The sequence below is a fragment of the Pinus tabuliformis genome, chromosome J, assembly GCF_031772625.1.
Source record: "Pinus tabuliformis cultivar Carrire ecotype Pingquan chromosome J, CPIR1, whole genome shotgun sequence".
Taxonomy (NCBI): Eukaryota; Viridiplantae; Streptophyta; class Pinopsida; order Pinales; family Pinaceae; genus Pinus; species Pinus tabuliformis.
Window position 1 is genome coordinate 156588503 of NC_142295.1, and position 22527 is coordinate 156611029.

Sequence of the window (22527 nt, forward strand, 5' to 3'; positions counted from 1 at the left end):
TACAAATGGTATCGGTTGCCCTGGCTGGACATCTATCCAATGTCTCTATGCATACTTGCACACAAGGTATGTTATACACACCAATACACATATCATTTTTCAACCTTGTAGCATAAATGGTTTGAATGTGTGTGGTAAGTTAGTTGGAAAAGATAAAGTCAACAGGAATGTAATAATCCTTACCGTCATATGAAAGGTTTTAATAACTAAGTTATGAATACAAAATTATATTCCATAATACGCCTTGTTGTAAATAAACATGATTATGGATAAGAAACCATATACAGATACATTATTAACATTAACGTAAATGGGCATATATTGTCAAGATAATGACAATTAGTTTCATAATAGCTGGAGAAACTTGTGTGCTTAATGCCTTGTGCTAGGCAGAACTCTCATCGTGTTTTCCTGCACTTGTTGGAGGAGCATATATATTTTCATATTCAACTTCCAATGAGCTAACTACATTTCTCATTTTTGGTCAACTGACGCTTGACTATCATATGGGTGCTGCTAGCATAACACGTAGCTTGGTAGGTTATTTGGTGACAGTTTTGGAACTCTTCCCTTTTATAAAGAATCATCTACCTAAATGGCTTGGTTCTAGTGGCATGGAGCTTTTTGGGGGCTTTTTTTCAATCAATGTTTTGGCTCCAATATTGCTGATAGTTTTAACCCTTGTGCTGTATCAAGGTGTAAGAGAGTCGTTGTTGAACCTCGGAATTACCCTCTCCTTGATAGCTTTTCTCACTTCTTTCCCTTGCTTTTCCATAAGATTACAGATCCCCATCAATGATAATTGATAGGTTTTGTCTTAAGGAGGGAATTAAATGATTGACATGTTATATTTTTATGTTTTTGCTATTTGAATAAATTTTTGCAAATTAGCTACATAACGCAACCTATTCTGCAGCTAACTGTGTATTTCATAGCTACTTCCATGGTTTGGCAGGTTCCATGTGTCAAATGAAGAAAACGGTCACATGGGTATCTCTAGAATCGTCTCCACATGGATTCTATCCTAGTCACTCAGCCCAGATCGATAAGAAAGCAAGCTCAAGATTATAGTCAAAGGTGGAGTCAAACATATGATACCCGGAAGCAATAGGAATCTTCATCTATTCTTTCGTGGTTAATCAATAAATCCAACAGTTCTATTGCAGCATTAACTCAGATCAGCCACCTGTGTTAACGGTTCTGTTGCAAACATCTCGCTCGAATTCAAGTCACCTGTAGCTGATCAGACATTTACGTAGTCTTGTTGTAATATGTATAGGCCACCTGTAGCTAGTTTTCCTCAAAGACAGTTATGATTATTTCCTTTTAAATACTGGTTGTACAGAACCGAGAGGGGTTCGAAGAATTTAATGTATTAAGTTCAGACTTTCAGCTTTGTATTTTTGGACTTTGTTCCTGTCTATAATATAAAATTGTGTGTTGACCAATGATCGTTTAAAAAGAGCATTTTCAATTAGTTAGCAGCTCAACCCAGTCAGTTGCAGAGGGCCCCTGCACTGAAGGAGGTTTTCTTTCCATTCGTTTTATGTTTAGTTTTAATTTCACCATTTGTTTTTAGCAGTATTCCTAACTTAGGTTGATTTATTTTAGTTTTGATCAATAGCATAATGTCAAAACTCAATTGTGCAGTCTTGTTTCTCCAACACATTTCATGAAAGGAAGCGATTTTGTTTCTAAATAGAGTAAGGTTAAAGTAATGAGAATGCATTGTTGACTAGTTTACTCACTATTTTGTTATTTATTTTTTAGTTCAGATTGTCAATACACTGCGTTAATGAATGTTTTTTATCACCATTTCAAGTTGATACTTATCCTAAACTAAATGGTTAAACATTCACTTCACACAATGGTTGAAATCAATCAGTTACCTTCTGCATGTTTTCATTTAGTTCTCTAGATCATAAAGTACAGAAAGTTTCTTGTATTCCATCTCAAGAAGGTTATATTTCAAAATTGAAGGTTAGAGTAACTAGAAGTACTTTAGTGATTTCATTCTCTGTATTTATTTCAACATGCATTACAACTTCACCTTTTAATTTGAAGAATTAGATTCATGACTTAGGGTTAATGACAAGATAGGACAGATGCTTTGTTTTTCCTTCCTTTAAATTAGATTTTGACTAGTTTTAGCTCTTGGTTTACCATTAGGAAGTTTAGATTCAGTTTCTCATAGTTCAGATTGTACATCATTACGAATCAAAGAACAGAAACCCCCAAAACAATATATAAATACAAAACAATGAAGTAAGAAGGGTTAACTAAGCACATATAGTGCACTACACTTAATCAGCTTACAAACCTCGGTTGGGACACTAAATTGACTAAACATTTTGGTGCGTTGCGGGGGAAGTGTAATTAGGTAACCTTATCTCTTACATTCAAACAAAAAAAATGATATGCATAGAGAAAGAGACTCTAGGGGTAGATTTATAGCTAGAGGCAGGAGTTCAATTCCTACAACACCACCTACTCCACAAAGAATAAGAAGAGATACACCTCCATATCAAGCTCATACTCCTAGCCATAGAACTCCTGAAGTTCTAAGGTCAAAATTTCAATCAAGAGGATCTCCTACTTCATCTACTGAGGTAGTCCTAGAGGAGGAAAATCTTGGATCTCCAACAGAAGGAGTAGCCTTTTTCACCTCCACAGGGGAGCATATTTTAGTTGAATAATTAAGAATACCTAGTGAGGAAGAAGAAGTAGAACCTCTCTCCCACATACCATTAATAGAGGAACCAGAGGAAGAGAAATTAACCTTGCAGGTTGAACCTTATACTGACTCTGAAGAAAATTTTATGGCAGAAGAAGGAGAGGATGGAGAATTGACACTGTTTGGAGGAGGGGGTAGAGGAAGAGGTAGAGGAAATAATGGAGGAGGCAGAGGAAATAGGGAAATAGATAATTCTTTTGGATTCCCTATAGTTGACGAAGAAACAAATGCCACAATGAAAAATATCTCACCTTCCGTCCTCCCAAATTTCGATGGATTAAAAAGTGAGGATCCTGAAACATTTTTATTTGAATTTGAAGTCTTGTGCAGAACCTATGATTACTTAGAAGACTCTAAAAAACTTAAGTTGTTTCCTTCAACATCGAAAGGAGCTGCTTTGAAGTGGTTCATGGGGTTGGTCACTCAGTCCATTAGAACATGGAATGACATGAAGAAAGTGTTTTTGGATAGGTATTTGGATTATTTCATGCCTACCAATCACAAGGATGAAGTGTTCAAAATGATGCAAAGAGATGATGAAAATTTAGAGGATTTAATTGAGAGATTCAACTATAACTTGAAAAGAGCAAAGATGGATAATTTAGATGAAGATACCTTCAAAACTCTTTTATTAAAAGCCATTAGAGATGAGTGGATAGATATCCTTAACATGATGGGGAAGGGAAATATCTCTCAACTCCCATTAAGTGACATAGGAGAATTATGTGTTCATCTCTCAAGATGAAAATCCAAAACTAGGAAAGGTCCAAGAGATCCTTCTCTTGTTAGAGTGAATAAGTCTGCAACTGGATTAATGAGTAGGGTAGAAATTGGGAATATGATTGATGAATTCAGAACAGATATTCTAGGGAGCCTTAGTGAGCAAATAGACACCCTTAAGTTGCAAAACAAGCAGAAAATAGAGGCTGATGCTTTAGCTATTTTCTGTCCCAAATGCAGAAAAAAACACGCTTTAAGAGAATGCCCTTTGGATGCAAAAATCATAGAGACATGTGATTTGTTCAGAAAACCATGAGACCAAGGGTTGTCCTTCAATTCCAGGTTTTAAGGTTGTTTTTCAAGAAGAAAATATTCCAAATTCAATAGAATCTCTTTGCTTTGTGTCTAGAAGACCTTGGCAGGGGCCACAAAATTAGGGATTTAACAATCAAATGTATCCTCACCCCCCACCAAATTAGAATTCTTGGCAGCAACCTTGGCCTCAAGCTCAAGCTCAATCTCAATCTCAACCTTGGGCTCAAGGAATACAAAATCCTTATGGAAGATTTTCTCAATATTATCAATATCCTCCATCATATCAAATTATCCCCCCCACAAATTCCACAACAAAATCAAAAGTCACAACTTCAAAATCAAAACCCTCAACTTTCACTACCATTTCCACAACAAATTCCACAACAAAACCAGCAACCTCAACTTCAAAACCAAAATCCTCAACTCTTACTACCATTTCAGCAGAGACCAAATCAACTACCTGCCCAACCATTACCAAACCCAAACAATAAAAATCCTCAGAATACTTACATGGTGGAAGGACAACAATTTCCAACTTATATGATCACTCCTCTAGATCTCAATGATGTTCAACTAAGATTTGGTAGGATATTAGAAAGGGAAAATCCTTCTGTAGTTATTCAGGAACAAGACAATTCTGAGGAAGATTCTCTACAACCCAATAAAAGTTTTGAAAGAACATATCTCCAAAACCAAAATACTGAAAATGAAAAACAGAAAGAACTAATGAACTCAACTCTTATCATTGAGCAACCAATATCTACTTCTGCACCTCTTTTTCTTGAAAGATTACAAGTTGATAGAAGGGTAGAAAAGCAGATTATGTTTCCTAATTATGATTTTCTAGATGAATTGAAAAATGTTTGTATCAAAATCCCTTTGTTATAAGCTATTAAGGAGATTCCAATTCCAGCTAAAACAATAAAGGAGTTGAGCATAAAGAAGCCAGGAAGAAAAGCAAAAGAAACAAAAAGAATTCACCTGGTAGGAAAAATAGTAGACATAATGATGGGAAAAAATTCCATAACAAAATATGTGGATCCAGGAAGTCCAATTGTGAAAACACATATCAATGGAGTTGAAATTCCGAATACATTGATTGATTTACGAGCAGATATAAACATCACGAGCAAACAAATCATGGAACAACTCAAGCTTCCTAATCTTCTTTACACACCTACATTACTGCAATTAGCAGATAGATCTATAATCAAACCATATGGTGTGTTAGAAGACATTTCAGTGTCCTTAGATTCTTGGGAATACCCTGTTGATTTTATGATCTTAACCCCCAAGAACAATCTAGGAGGACATCCACTTATATTAGGAAGATCTTGGCTGGCCACAACTGATGCTTTCATTAGATGTAGATCTGGTGACATGTATATTTTTTATGGGAATTCAACAAAGAAATTCACTCTATATCCTCCAGCAAGAACAATCACAGAAATAGATGACAAAAAATGGATTGATGATGAAAATGACATTCATCCTCTCTTTACTATTTCAGATATTAGTGAAGATAGTCAAATCTTGAATACAATGGAAAATTTTGAATCATCTCCAAAATATGAACATGATCAATTCCAAGAAAAATCCAATATTGAATATTTGTCATCTAGGCAGATGTCTCTTTATTCTATGGAAGAATTTGGTAGCTCTACAATTGAAATATTTCCAGGGAGAACATTGAACATAAACAATAACTTGGAGAAATTAATACAAGAAAAGCTAATCAAAACATTACAACAACATTCTGCTGCATATGCATGGGAATATACTGACATGAAAGGAATTAGTCCTAAGACTTGTATACATCACATCTACATTGAGGAAAATTGTAAACCTATCAGACAACCTCAAAGAAGGATGAATCCAAATCTTAGGGAAATTGTGAAAGAAGAGCTGCAAAAATTGCTGAATGTAAACTTAATTTACCCAATTTCAGACAACCAATGGGTTTCCCCTTTAGTGATTGTGCCTAAAAAGAATCGTAAATGGAGGGTATGCATTGATTATCGAGAATTGAATAAATCTACCCTTAAAGATCATTTTCGTTTACCCTTTATAGATCAAGTGTTAGATACATTAGCAGGTAAGAAGTATTTCTTATTCTTGGATGGTTTTAGTGATTATAATTAGATTCAGGTGGCACCTGAAGATCAATATAAAACCACATTTACTTGTCCTTGGGGAACCTATGCCTACCGAGTACTTCCTTTTGGATTATGTAATGTATCTGCAACATTCCAAAGAGCAGTACTAGGATTTTTTTTTCCTGATCTAATACATGATTGTGTAGAGGTATATATGGATGACTTTACAGTCTATGGGAATACATTTGAAGAAGCTTTAGAAAATTTGGAAAAAGTTCTTAAAAGATGTAAGGAAGCAAACCTTTCACTAAGCCATGAAAAATGTTTTATGATGTTTACAGAAGGGATTTTTTAGGACATCACATTTGAGGAGATGGAATTAAAGTTGATAAATCTAGAGTTGAAGTCATCTCTAAATTATCAATTCCAAATTGTCAAAAGGATGTTAGAAGTTTTCTAGGATTTATAGGATACTATAGACGATTTATAGAAAATTTCACTAAAATAGCATCCCCACTTTTCAAATTACTCACCAAGGATTGTGAGTTCAATTGGAATCCTGATTGCTAGTTAGCATTTGAAACTTTAAAAGCAAGAATTTCTGAAGCACCCATCTTGAGAGGTCTAAATTGGAAACTACCTTTTCACATTTCAATAGATGCTTTAGATACAGCTCTAGGAGCTGTATTAGGACAAAAAGACTTGATTCCCTATGCCATCTACTATACAAGTAAGAATTTGACTCCCACCGAGTTAAATTATACTGTAACTGAAAAAGAATTTTTAGCTGTTGTTCATGCCATCAATAAGTTCAGACATTATATAAAAGGCTATGAAACCTTTGTTCATATAGATCACTCTGCAATTAGATACTTAATGAATAAACCTATTACTAATGGCAAAGTTACAAGATGGCTATTACTCTTGCAAGAATTCAATATTACTGTGCTAGATAGACCTGGAAAACAAAACACAGTTGCCGATTTCTTGTTTAGAATTCAAAATATCAAAGATGGCACTCAGTTGAAGATAAGTTTCTTGATGAATATCTTTTTGCAGTGACTACTCAGACCCCTTGGTTTGTAGATACTGCCAATTACTTAGTCACAGGGAAATTGCCTTCACATTTGTTTTCTAGAGAGAAAAGAAAAATCATTCAAATGAGTGCAAGATACTCATGGATCACTAATGAATTGTATAAAACAGGTCCAGATCTCATGATCAGAAGATGTGTTAGGGAAGATGAAATGCCTGATATTCTTAAGGCATGTCATGATGAACCATGTGGTGGATACTTTGCTGACAAGAGGAAAACTATAAAATCCATTTTTTAGGATATTATTGGCCATCCATCTTCAAAGATGCCAAAGAATATGTCAAGAGGTGTGACGGCTACCAAAGGGTAGGAAAACCTGCTCCTACAAATGAAATGCCACTATAAATTCAAGTACTCATTGAACCTTTTGAAAAATGGGCCTTAGATTTTGTTGGACTAATTAATCCCCCATCTAAGAAAAAGAAGTATATATTGGTATGCACTAATTATGTCACTAAATGGGTAAAGGCTAAGGCATTACTTTTTGCCAATGAAAAATCTGTAGTTAATTTTCTTTTTGAGGACATCTTCACTCGTTTTGGTGTTCCAAGAAAAATTGTGACAGATCAAGGATCTCAATTTACATCTAAAATGGTGAAAAGTCTTGTGGAAGATTACAAAATCAAATATAGGAAATCTACCCCCTATCATCCACAAGCAAATGGTCAAGTTGAATCTACAAATAAGATGATTGAAGGAATTCTCACTAAGACTGTGCATCTACGTAGAAGAGATTTGGCAGAAAGGCTTCCTGAAGCCTTATGGGCTTATAGAACTACATGGAGGAATACAACGGGACACACACCCTATGAACTTGTTTATGGGAAACAAGTCCTGTTCCCTATAGAGTTTCAAATCAAAACCTTCAAGATGGTAGTCCAATTGGGACTGGATTTATCAGAGGCACAAAAACATAGATTGGAGCAACTCAATGAGCTTGATGAAATCAGGCAAGATGCAGTTCAAAGAACCAGTATAGTCCAACAGCAAAGGGCTAAATGGTATGATAAATATATCAAGGAGAAGAAGTTTCAAGCAAGAGATTGGACACTTTTGTTCGATCCAAAATTCAAAGATTTTCAAGGGAAGTTTCAGACTCATTGGCTTGGGCAATACGAGATTGAATAAGTCTTTAATAACGGAGCAGTAAGGATAAGGACAATAGATGGAAGCAAAATACCTCTTCTTGTGAATGGTCATCGGTTGAAGATATATAACTCTAAAATGAAGCTAGTGAAGAAGAATCCTTCTTCTCCACTAACTTAACCTTTATTTTTCCTTGAAAAAATGAAAAAAAATAAAAAATAAAAATTGTATGAGTTTGAAAACTAATCATTGATTGGCATAATTATACAGAAAATACAGGGTGAAAATCAGAGATTTTTGACATCCTATATTTTCCATTTCCTTTCTGTAATAATTAGTGACAAAAAGCTACAGTAATTTGTAGTTTAGAGTCTGCAAATTCATAGTCTCATTCCATCTCATTCCGTTTTCATTTTATTTTACAGTTCCATTTCATCTCACTGTCATATTTCATTTACATTTTATTTTACAGTTTTACTTCATTTCACCCTATTTCCCATTTTATTTTATATCTCATTCCATCTCACTGTCATAACCCATTTCCATTTCATTTTTACACTCATATTCCATAGCCATACTTCACTTTTCCTTCTTTTCACATTCTGCAGCTACAACTTATTTATAAGCTCTGGCACGATGGTACAACTCACAAATAAATAATGAATGTAGGAAATTGAAGAATCAAGTTTTGGAAACCAAACATGCTAAAGGTACCTACGCGGATCAACACCAAAAGAGTTATTAAGCAAAAGGTTAAGTTCTAAAGGTAAAATTCAAAAATTATTTCAAACAACAAGTTAAAAACATAAAGCATGTATAATATGAATAATCGTATGTCTCCTTAATGAGTTTTCATTTGATTTCACTGCCACTTCATCATACCACATCTTCGCTACATCTTCCATACTCAGTACCAAACGGTCCATAATAACTTCATCATACCACATCTCTACTACACTCTCCATACTCTATACCTAAACAGTCCCTAATAACTCCATTTGTTAACGGTCATGGCTACGATGTGACAAACTTATCCACGTCTCTCCAAACCATCACCATATACTTATTCCACGCAAACCCATAGTTCTTTTCACCATACTCGCAGTCAATCCATTCCATAGACTAGGAGAGTAATTCTGAAGGTTAATAAATTTTGCGAAATAGAAGCCATAGGACTCATTGTCAGGACAGAGCCAGTAGGAGAAAAGTATATTGAGGGATACCCACAACTCAAGGAAATGCTGCAAAAGGCTGGATGGCTCAACTTCATTGAAAAATTTGATGGTTTCCACAAAGAGATCACAAAATCTTTTGCTAGATCATTTGATGGTACAAAAGTAGAAATTGGAGGCATTAATTTTGCAGTAACAGAATCCTACATAACAGAGGCTACAGAACTACCAAGACATGGTGAAAGATGGTTCAAAAACAAGGAATTCCACAGTGAATCATGGAAAGTAATCCTCAGGAACCCATGTATGGATATCTCTATGTTTAGAAAAGGAATTCCTATTTCAGCACTTAAAAGTAAATGGAGAAGCATGCTTTTGATATTACAAAAATTCATTACCTGTGAGGGGATATTCGGGTGCATGTATGTCTACCATATACGGTTATTGATGAACTTTCTAGAAAATGGAGAAATCAATCTCCCTTTCTTCCTGCTAAATAGTTTAAGAAAGATCGCTTCAAATGTACAGAAGAAAATAGAATTCATAGACACAACCATGTACCATCATGGGTTGGTAAAGATATTGGTTGAGTTTCATTTGAAAAGAATAGGAGATACTTAAATTTCCTGATAAGAAACTATTTCCAGGAGGCACTAGAGTCACCTGAAGAGGGTAATGTTAGAAGGAGTAGGAGAAAGAAAACCGTTATAACCATACAAAGCAAACCTGAGTCCTCAACGTAGAAAAATGATGAAGAACTAGTCTCTGAAAAATTGATAGAGATCAGAGAACAAATCAAACAAAAAGGGAAGATGAAAAAGAAAGCTGGTGAAACTACTGGAAACAAACCTGAATATTCATTACAACAAGATGTTGAAAAATTAATCTCTGAAGAATTGACAGAGATTAGGAAACAAATCAAGAGAAAAGAAAATATAAGAAAGGAGAAAAAGGGTACAAAGGAGGAGAATGTAAGCCCTCTATAACTTAGAAGGCGCTCTAGACTCTGAGGTATGGTAAAGAAGGTATCATCAAAAGGAACGGTGTTGGGTCTTAAAAATATCATTCATTTCCATTACACTTTCACTATTATGTCCATTATATCACCTCCATTTCGCTACTATGTCACCACATTCATCCCATTTTCATTATCATTGGGCCACATTTATGTTTTTCCAAACTTTATTAATTCTTAGCCTTTTTAAGTGAATTTGTAGTTAAAAATTAGAAAATAATATGCATATGCTTATACCTAACAAGTGGATTGAGATTGTTGAGATGTGTAGGTTAAAAGGAGGCTTCTAGAAGACCTTTATGTGGCACTCTAAGGCCAAATTCGAATTTGAGTGGAAAAAATGATGGGATCATGAGGATATGTGTCACATCTCCTAATTGTATTGAAACTCTAAAAATACATGTGTCTTATCAGTTCCTCTTTTGATTAGGACTCTAGAGGTAGAGGGAGAGATTCATGGACTCTCATTAATGAGATGGTTTCTCATTTTTTTTTATAAATAGGAGATCTCTCTCCTTCATTCGTTAGCTTGTTAGTCTTAGCTTAGCTTGGCTTTTAGTTCTTTAGCTTGGAGTTTGTAGTTCTTCCTTGATGGCTTTGGAAAGCTTTGGAGAGCTTTGTTGTACTTTGTAATTTTGAAGAATTTGAATAAAGCTTTGATGTTCTCAACATGGAAGGAGATGTGAAGTAGATGTTATGGAGCACATTAAAATGTAAGGTAGAGTAGATTTTATTTTGTAATTTTGCTTTGATTTCATTCATGTATGTCATTTTATTGTTTTCAAGTTTTTAAGTTTAGATTTTCTATTCATGCAATTTTAATTTATGCAAGTGTGTTCAACCGGTTGATTGTAGATTAGTTTTTCTTTACATGTTTTTGCATCAAATAGTGACATGAGATTGGCCTCTCTGCTGACTTTGTTTTTTTTTAGCTTTTCGATTTCAGTTATGCTTTGATTTCAGTCTTATTTATTTGCTGTTGTTAGTTAGTTTAGATATCAAATTCTTTATGACATTTGACGTTATCTCCAGAGCCATGGCTTAACCCCGAAAAGCTACTTGGCGATCTATCAGATTATGAATGAAGTGATTTGATTTTACTTTCATTTCTGCAATTAGATATCATGTTCTTCATGTTATTGACATTATCTCTAGAGCCATGGCTTAACCCCGAAAAGCTACTTGGCAAGCTATCGGATTATAAGTGAAGTGACTTGATTTTACTTTCATTTGCAAGTCAGTAATTTAGATATCAGGTTCTTCATGTTATTGACGTTATCTCCAGAGCCATGGATTAACCCCGAAAAGCTACTTGGCGAGCTATCGGATTATAAGTGAAGTGACTTGATTTTACTTTCATTTGCAAATAGGTAATTTAGATATCAATTCTTCATGTTATTGACATTATCTCCGGAGCCATGGCTTAACCCGGAAAAGCTACTTGGAGAGCTATCGGATTATAAGTGAAGTAAATTGATCTTGCTTTCGTTAGTCTGCAATTTTTGGTTTGTTTGAGTGCAATAATTTATATTTTATTTCTGTAATTAGATGGGCAGCAGAGATAGTGATTTCATGATCAATATTTCATCTTTTGTTTGATTTAAGTAGCTGCATATTTATATTCCTGTTTAAGTATTAATTTTATCAATAGAATGTTTTGAGATCTTTTGAAGTGCTAAGTTTTGGAAGTTACCATAAGGGACATAAACCTTGTCTTGAAATCTACATCCATACTTGACCTTTAAAAGTATTTTTAAGACCTTAGAATAGGATTTCCATTTGCATTAGACACTTTAGGAGATCAACAAGAACAAAACCCCAAAACAAGATAAAAACTATAAAACAACGAAGTAAGAAAAATGTTAACCAAGCACATATGGTGCACCACACTTCATCAGTTTACGATACCCGGATTGATAATTTATGTAGAGCAATTTAAGACATTAAATTGACTAGATATTTTGGCACCGTTGCCAGGGAAGTGTAATTAGGAGACCTTATTTCTTACATCTAAAAAAAATTAATAATTCTTGAGTATGCTTTCCTCTTGCACTTTGTGTGATTTGGAGGATCAGAAAAAGAGTTGTTAAAAAAAGAAAAAGAAAAAGAAAAAAGAGACAAAATAAACTTCATCATTTCACTTGATTCAATAAAAAAAATGAAAAAAAATAGAAAAAATGAAACCCAACTGCTTTGATAGGTTCAACTGTCCAAGATTGACTGGTTATGGTTTGTAGTGGTCCTCAAAGCACTGTGTTCTGTTTTAATAAGATTCTACAAATTAGCTACGGAATGCAGTCTAATTCCGCAGCTAATTTCAAGGTTTAGTAGGTTACATGCATCCAATGAAGAAATCGATCACATGGGCATCTCCAGAATTGTCCTGACATGGATCCTATCCTAGTCACCCAGCCTAGATTGATAAAAAATCAGCTTAAGACCTCAGTCAAAGTCCTGTTTTTAGTATTTTTACTTGAAGTCTTTTGCTGCCTGAAATTGAAAATCATTAATCCTTCTTATAAAATTTCACAATTTCAAAAGAAAAAAAAGGGAAAACAATCTATGGCTATCTTCAATCCTAGCTTTCACTGTGGCCTTAAAAAAAAAAAAATCTACAAAATCCTTCTCTAGTTGTCTGCTTAACTCTTGCAATCAACAGTAGCAGGCCAATGTTAGTGAAAATCTTCAGTCCTTTGTAAGCAACCCATTTGTATTCATCTGGATCATGTATCTTACTCATATGGAGAGATTTCAATGGATTACAGAAATTGCTAAACAAAACTAATAGGAAGATTGTTGCTAAGGTGCAAGGCGGTCTGCCAAGCCACAAAGAAATCACTGTTATTTTTCTTCCAGATTTATCTACATGATTTCCTTCTTCGGAGAGTTGGAAGGGTCAGTATTTAGAGCATGAAAAGGCTAGAATTGAGAAAGAGTGTGAAGCTGCACTACAAGTGAAACTTTTTTTTTTTTTTTCAATCTGGTATTTCTATGTGGATAGTTAATAGAGCAGAGAGAAAAAAAAACACACAGTTTCAGATTATAAAATGCAAACTCAGCAGATAAAAAAAAAAGGGTGTGTTATTTAGGAAAAGTCTGACGGACAGTTGTTATCTCTGAGCGCATAAAATCAATGCAAAGCTCCATGTGATAGGTTTTTCACTATAGTTGCTCATAATACTGCTCCAAGAATTTTCCAAGACGCTCATGAACCTGCAAATAAAAAAAATTCAAACACAGTAATCCACAAAAACGCAAAACAGAGAAAAACGTCAAACTTTGAATGCACGATCTGGCCAAACGGAGACGAATTTGGAAAAAATAAAACATGGGTTTTTTTGGGAATAGGGTCAATTAGATAACCTAGAAACTGTTTTAAGGAATTTGAAGTGGTTTGGGAGATCTCCTTGGTTATTTAAAGCCCATTTTTGCAGGCCGCGAGAGGAAAAAATGGATTTTCAATCAATAAACTGATAGTTTGATTTAATTCGGCAGTTTGGGGTAGAGAATTCCAATTTTGGAATCAACTGTGTGCTGGCATATAAAACCTGATTACACACTTTCCATCTTTAATAAACTCGCACTTCAAGTTGTTTTAACGGTTAATTACAGTGAGACGTATCCCAATTGAATATGACTCTTCTTTGAAGCTTTTCACATCTACTGGCAACACGTCTTCTAAAGAAAGAGCTGGAACCTTTAAGAGTTTTAAACATGTCTTCCATAGTTTCTTTTTATGAACTCAAACCACTCGGACTCCATTCAGTCTCGCAGTTCTGTTCATGAGGAATACTATGCCTCCACGCAGTCTGTCTATACACCAAGCTTTACAACCTTCATCCATTTCCTTTCATACGAATCTTCTTACTTCGTAAACCCTTCTTAACGCAACCTCATACTCATCGTTTCCCCAGTTCCATACCCATCAATTCTCTCTCCCAAGTCTTCTTCCATTGTCTATATAACCATTTTGTTTTCAGATAACCATCATTTACAGAGGTATTTACACAGTGAAAAAAAGAATGGGTCTCATTGACAGAGCCCGAGGGAGTCAACAAAGCCATTGAAGAGATCATACATTTCCATTACTCTAATATATTTTCATCATTAAAACTGTTTTGCTTCATATACCATTTACAAAAATTTTATTTTTCAGGCAGACAGTGAAGATTTTTTTTTTTTTTTTTTGAAAAATAGCAAATAAGCTCATGAATAATTGGTCTTGTGCACCAGTTGTGATCTTAGGCTCTTTTTCCTTGGTACTTGGCTGCATAAAATCTCTTTTCCAATAACTTAAATCAGAAAACTGATGGTTGGCTGTCTTTTAGCTATGGAATGCAGCCTGATTCCGCAACTAACTGGCAATTCCGCAACCATTTTCATACTTCTATAGGTTATAGGTTTCAAGAGACAAAACAAACCACATGGGTAGCTTGGAAAATGTCAGTACATGGATGGTGTCCTATTCATTGATCCAAGTTGATGAAAAAGACCCCGGTCAAAGGAAAGTCAAAGTGTGTGTTATCATTAAGTCGCCACACTAAGTCGCCGCATGTCAAGAAAAAAAAATAATAATTTTGAATCAATGAAATGAATAAGTTATTTGCTCACTTTTTTGAAGGTATTGATTAATTTTGGACTGATGATGAAAGATGAATGGCTAGCTTTTTATTCAAGATTTTTAGCTACAAAAACTGTGCACATTCGGCAGCTAAAGTCCAATTCCGCAGCTGTTCTCCAATTCCGCAACTGAAAAACCTCATTGTTCAAATCAGCCTAACTTTCTCATATAAAATCAGATTTTGATGATTCAAGTATCGTTGGAAAGATCTCAACAAGATCTACACAATGAGAAATCCATCATTATAGTTTGAAATGGTAAATAATGAAATAAATTGCTAAAAAGAAGCAACAATCAACTTGAGGCACTAATTCCAAAACATGTATAAATTCTTTTGATTTTTCCTTTGAGAACTTGTTTCATTAATACAAATTCTTAGTTTTGTGTGTAAATATCATAACTAGAGAGATTGATCACCTCTCTCCTTTGATAATCTTACATTCCATTGCAGAAGAAGTATTAGTTTTTTTTGCAGGTTCCAGGAGGAAGGACAAATGACTACAAGAGAATGGTGTCTCTCTAAGAGACCAATTTGTTTCATAAGAGGATGATCAGCAACAAAGAGGAAATACGCTGATGCAAAATCAAATCCAAACACTTGAAAAACTTTCAGATACTATTGTCTCCATCATATCCATACCTCATAATAAACCATTCACTTCATTTCACTTCATATTTTCCATTTACATTCACATACACTTTCCATCTCTTTTTGTCCATTCATAACCCACAAATAAAAGCAAGAGGCTCATTCACATGCTTATTGCCCATTGCTATTTCTACTCTCCATTGCCATCTTCCATTTTCATCTTCCATTTCTTGTCATTTTCATTTCGAAAATAAGCCCTGCTTCAATGCAAATTATTGATTCCATAGTCCATTGAGTCTAAGTTCCTTGTAAAGACACCTTGAGGCTTGCATGCCTTAATGACAAGTTCTCATGCTAACAAACAATGGGAATACATTAATGTCCCTTGTTCATCAAATCTTCTAGGTGACTTGACATTGGCAAAATTATTCATACCTAGCAAGATGTGTTTGCGCATCTTGACTCTCATTGTCGTCAATGGTGAGAGTTCTCGTGTTGACTAGTGGCATCCATCAATGGCCACTAAGTCAACAATTACCTGCTATGTTCGACATCAGAACATCTTTTCACATAGTAGGAATTTTGCCAATGAGTTTTGAAGACATGAAGACTATTATTTTTAGCATTTTGGAGCAGATTCAACAAGTTTTAGTAGAAGCAATAAAAAGTCATCTTAACTCTTTATCCATGACTCTTCTTATTCAGCCACTTGAAGAAGAATATGATCAGAATTTTGCAGCCACCACACATACAACTCATCCATTTCAAAGGGTAAGTTAAGGTACGTCATTTTTTAACTTTTTGACCATAGAATTCCATAAAAAGCTAGAATGATAATTGTTGGAAAAACATTTCTCTTCCTCATTTCATAAAATTGCCAATACCATCAGTTGGGGGGGAATACATTCATCTTCATATCTTGCCATGTCTATATCATACTCAGGAGCCCACATACTTCCAACGTATATTAACTATTACATTGTTATTATGAGCATACAATGGCTTTTCAAAAAGTGCTTAAAGGATAAATTGGATACAAACAAAATCATGGTTGTCACACAAGAACCAACCATCATGCAATCCAATAAAGATATACTTTGCAACAATAATTAAAATATCATTATGAAAAGTTCAAAGATCAAAATAGAATGCAACAAAAAAAAATTTGGTTGTAACACAAGAACCAACCATGTTGTAATTCAAGTAAAACACTTTGCAAAAATATGAAGTTATCAAATGATATCATACAAAGTTAAGCCAAAGCTCAAGGATCAAAAGAGTTAATGTAATATATATTGCATGAGGACATGCAATAACTTCAGTTGGGGGGTATGTTGGGTATTGAAAATGTCATTCATTTCCATTACACTTTCACTATTATGTCCATTATATCACCTCCATTTCACTACTATGTCACCACATTCATCCCACTTTCATTATCATTGGGCCATATTTATGTTTTTCCAAACTTTATTAATTCTTATCCTTTTTAAGTGAATTTGTGGTAAAAATTAGAAAATAATTTGCATATGCTTATGCCTAACAAGTGGGTTGAGGTTGTTGAGATGTGTAGGTTAAAAGGAGGCTTCTAGAATACCTTTATGTGGCACTCTAAAGCCAAATTCGAATTTGAGTGGAAAGAATCATGGGATCATGAGGATATGTGTCACATCTCCTAATTGTATTGAAACTCTAAGAAGCCATGTGTCTTATCAGTTCCTCTTTTGATTAGGACTCTAGAGGTAGAAGGAGAGATTCATGGACTCTCATTAATGAGATGGCTTCTTATCTTTTTGTATAAATAGGAGATCTCTCTCCTTCATTCGTTAGCTTGTTAGTCTTAGCTTAGCTTGGCTTTTAGTTCTTTAGCTTGGAGTTTGTAGTTCTTCCTTGATGGATTTGGAAAGCTTCGGAGAGCTTTGTTGTACTTTGTAATTTTGAAGAATTTGAATAAAACTTTGATGTTCTCAACATGGAAGGAGATGTGAAGTAGATGTTATGGAGTACATTAGAATGTAAGGTAGAGTAGATTTTATTTTGTAATTTTGCTTTGATTTCATTCATGTATGTCATTTTATTGCTTTCAAGTTTGATAGTTTAGATTTTCCATTCATGCAATTTTAATTCATGCAAGTGTGTTCAACCAATTGATTGTAGATTAGTTTTTCTTTACATGTTTTTGCATCAAATAGTGACATGAGATTGGCCTCTCTGCTGACTTTATTTTTTTTTAGCTTTTCAATTTCAGTTATGCTTTGATTTCAGTCTTATTTATTTGCTGTTGTTAGTTAGTTTAGATATCAAATTCTTCATGACATTTGACGTTATCTCCAAAGCCATGGCTTAACCCCGAAAAGCTACTTGGCGAGCTATCGGATTATGAGTGAAGTGATTTGATTTTACTTTCATCTCTACAATTAGATATCAGGTTCTTCATGTTATTGGCGTTATCTCCAGAGCCATGGCTTAACTCCGAAAAACTACTTGGTGAGCTATCGGATTATAAGTGAAGTGACTTGATTTTACTTTCATTTGCAAGTAGGTAATTTAGATATCAAGTTCTTCATGTTATTGACGTTATCTCCAGTGCCATGGCTTAACCCCGAAATGCTAATTGGGGAGCTATCATATTATAAGTGAAGTGACCTGATTTCACTTTCATTTGCAAGTAGGTAATTTAGATATCAATTCTTCATGTTATTAACGTTATCTCCGGAGCCATGGCTTAACCTGGAAAAGCTACTTGGCGAGCTATCGAAGTATAAGTGAAGTAAATTGATCTTGCTTTTGTTAGTCTGCAATTTTTCGTTTGTTTGAGTGCAATAATTTAGATTTTATTTCTGTAATTAGATGGGCAGCAGAGACAGTGATTTCATGATCAATATTTCATCTTTTGTTTGATTTAAGTAGCTACATATTTACATTCTTGTTCAAGTATTAATTTTATCAATAACATGCTTTGAGAGCTTTTGAAGTGCTAGGTTTTGGAAGTTACCATAAGGGACATAAACCTTGTCTTAAAATCTACATCCATACTTGACCTTTCAAAGTATTCTTGAGACCTTAGAATAGGATTTCCATTTGCATTAGACACTTTAGGAGATAAACAACAACAAAACCCCAAAACAAGATAAAAACTATAAAACAACGAAGTAAGAAAAAGGTTAATTAAGCACATATGGTACACCACAGTTCATCAGTTTACAATACCTGGATTGATAATTTATGTAGAGCAATTTAAGACGTTAAATTGACTAGACAAACGGCGTTCATAAATTTAGAAGAAGAAACCCCAGTACCATCTCCTGATAATGTTCCATCTGCACACAGTCTTCAAAATTCTCCTGAATAGTATTTCGAAGGCAGCCCCAGCAGAAGATCTCCAGGCATAGACCTAGTGCAGCAACAAATACATGATTATATAGAATCACTGGAGAAGAAAAATGCCTCAATGGATGCTTAATCCTTTATCAATCCACAAGAACCTTTAATTGACTCTCTCAAACATGAAATCTATGAGTTAGAGATATTGAACAGACATATCAAGAAAGAAAATGAAACCTTGAGGGAAAAAAATAAATTGGATAAAGCTATTCATGATAATACAATTCTGCATCTAGGGATATGGTATAAGAAGAATAGGAAGTTGAAGAGGAAGAATAGAAGCTTGAACAAAACAATCATCAACCTTAAATACAGTCTTCTTATGAAGAAACCCAGAATGGTAGTCACTTCAAAGAAGAGCAAAAGAAGAAAATTAGATGTACTAGTAGAAGTGTCTGAGCAAATGAAATAGGAAAGAAGAATTCACATTTTTGGAAAATTGCATGAGGACATGCAATGATTTTGCAGTGGAGGTATGTTGAACCTCAGAATTACCCTCTCCTTGATAACTTTTTTCACTTCTTTCCCTTGCTTTTCCATAAGATTACATATCCCCATCAATGATAACTGATAGGTTTTGTCTTAAGGAGGGCATTAAATGATTGACATGTTATAGTTTTATGTTTTTGCTATTTGAATAATTTTTTTCAAATTAGCTACAAAACGCAACCTATTCTGCAGCTAACTAGGTATTCCGTAGCTACTTCCATGGTCTGGTAGGTTCTAGGTGTCAAATGAAGAAACCGGCCACATGGGCATCTTTAGAATCGTCTCCACATGGATTCTATCCTAGTCACTCAACCCAGATTGATAAGAAAGCAAGCTCAATATTGTAGTCAAAGGTGGAGTCAAACATATGATATCCGGAAGCAATAGGACTCTTCGTCTACTCTTTCGTGGTTAATCAATAAATCCAGCAGTTCTGTTGCAGCATTAACTCGGATCAGCCACCTATGTTAACAGTTCTATTGCAAACATCTTGCTCGAATTCAAGTCACTTGTAGCTGATCAGACGTTTACGTAGTCCTGTTGTAATACGTATAGGCCACCTGTAGCTAGTTTTCCTCAAAGACAGTTATGATTATTTCCTTTTAAATACTGGTTGTACAGAACTGAGAGGGGTTCAAATAATTTGATGTATTAAGTTCAGACTTTCAGCTCTGTATTTTTGGACTTCGTTCCTGTCTATAATATAAAATCGTGTGTTGACCAATGATCATTTAAAAAGAGCATTTACAATTAGTTAGTAGCTCAACCCAGTCAGTTGCAGAGGGCCCTTGCACTAAAGGAGGTTTTCTTTCCATTCGTTTTCTGTTTAGTTTTAATTTCACCATTTGTTTTTAGCGGTATTTCTAACTTAGGTTGATTTCTTTTTGTTTGATTTCTTTTAGTTTTGATCAATAGCATAATGTTAAAATTGAATTGTGTAGTATTTTTTCTCCAACACATTTCATGAAAGGAAACGATTTTGTTTCTAAACAGAGTAAGGTTGAAGTAATGAGAATACATTGTTGACTAGTTTACTCACTGTTTTGTTATTTATTTTCTAGTTCAAATTGTCAATACATTACGTTAATGAATGTTTTTGATCACCATTTCAAGTTGATACTCATCCTAAACTAAATGGTTAAACATTCACTTCACACAATGGTTGAAATCAATCAATTACCTTATGCATGTTTTCATTTATTTCTCTAGATCATAAAGTACAGAAAGTTGCTTGTATTCCATCTCAAGAAGGTTATCTTTCAAAATTGAAGGTTAGAGTAACTAGAATTATTTCAGTTGATTTCATTTTCTGTATTTATTTCAACATGCATTACAAATTCACTTTTTAATTTGAAGAATTATATTCATGACTTAGGGTTAATGACAAGATAGGATAGATACTCTGTTTTTCGTTCCTTTAAATTAGATTTTGACTAGTTTTAGCTCTTGGTTTACCATTAGGAAGTTTAGATTCAGTTTCTCATAGTTCAGCTTGTACATCATTAGGAATCAAAGAATAGAAACCCCCAAAACAATATAAAAATACAAAACAACGAAGTAAGAAGGGTTAACTAAGCACATATAGTGCACTACACTTCATCAACTTACAAACCTCAGTTGATAATTTATGCAAGCAATTTAGGACACTAAATTGACTAAACAATCATCCATTGTGAATGGCATCATGACTGTGATAAAGATTGCGACTGTTCTGCTGGTAATTATTAGTGGCGATTTTGAAGTGGATGTGTCAAATTGAAATCCTTTTACTCCAAATGGATTCAAAGAAGTCGTTCTAGGTGCAACAATGGTGTTTTTTTTTCCTATGTTGGATTTGATGCAGTCGCTAATTCTGCTGAAGAATGTAGAAAACCAAAGGTATCACAAATGTATGCTTTTTCCAAGCACTTCTGTGTGTAACTATATAATTAGATTGTTCTGCAGTGAAGGACCATACAATTAGTTCAGTCAAATTTGTCTAGATTCACTTGTGGTTTTGCTGGAGATCATATAATTGGCTACAAACAACATTGCTTCATTAATTGTGATATTCTTTCAGCGTTTTACTCTACAATACATTCATGAAATTTTATCTAATCATCTGTTGTATTGATTTGAATATTTTCCTTCAGAGGGACTTGCCAATAGGCATAATGGTCAGCCTACTTGCTTGTGTAGCTTTGTACATTGGTGTTTGCTTAGTGATAATAGGCATGGTGCCATACAAATCATTAGGTGGAGATGCACCTTTGGTTGAAGCATTTTCTGCCAAGGGCCTAAAATTCATTGTCGTCCTTATCAGTGTGGGTGTTGTTGCTGGTCTCACTACCACACTTCTAGTTGGATTATATGTTCAGTCACGACTGTACCTTGGTCTTGGACGGGATGGTTTATTACCATCATTTTTTTTGCAAAGATTCACCCAAAAAAAAAAAAATCACACCCTGATTCATGCACAAGTCTGGGTGGGCTCTGTTGCTGGAATAATGGCAACTTTGTTTAATGTCAAAGCACTTTCTCACATTTGTCAGTTGGTACATTGACATGATACTCATGTATTTTCATGGATAGTTGGTATATTGTTATCATAAGCCTGGTTGAATGGTCATCAAGATAAACATGTTGTGGAAAGAATCATGCTAAAATCTACACATAATAATGAGGCATATGAATCTTCCATGTAAGCACATGGGGTACAGTATTATAGCCTTGTAACAATATTGTAGTTATCATTTGGTTGATGATAGATGTCAAGCATCAATGGCATGAAAGAGTCTTGAGTTTAATGGATTGTTGGAATTATCTTGCAACTCATGATGAATTCCGATATTGGTCTTGGTTCATTAGGAAATTTATATAGAAATCATTGTACAACAACCTTAAAGATGTGGCTACCCCAATGCCTATAAAAGGGGAGTAATCTGCAAAAGAAAAGAACATGATTGACATAATGATCACGTTGGTAAAGTATAGTGCAGAGTGGTTAAGTTGTTGAAACATAAAAAGGGCAATAGTAAATCACCCAAGATAAATGATTTAAGAATGAAGTATTGATCTAATGATTATTAAACTATGAGTTAATAGTCTGCTTAAGATGCAAATATGCATGAATACATACTATATTACTGATATTGTGTTACAACCACATGAAATCTGAAATGATTTACACTTGACAAAACTTTCTCTGATTACAGAAATGAACCATGCTCA

The 22527-nt window shown here is 34.3% G+C and overlaps 1 pseudogene; it reads left to right on the forward strand.

The window, feature by feature from the left end:
- The first annotated feature begins 332 nt into the window (after window positions 1-332).
- LOC149226104 (cationic amino acid transporter 9, chloroplastic-like) lies at window positions 333-21860 on the forward strand (annotated as a pseudogene).
- The last annotated feature ends 667 nt before the right edge of the window (window positions 21861-22527 follow it).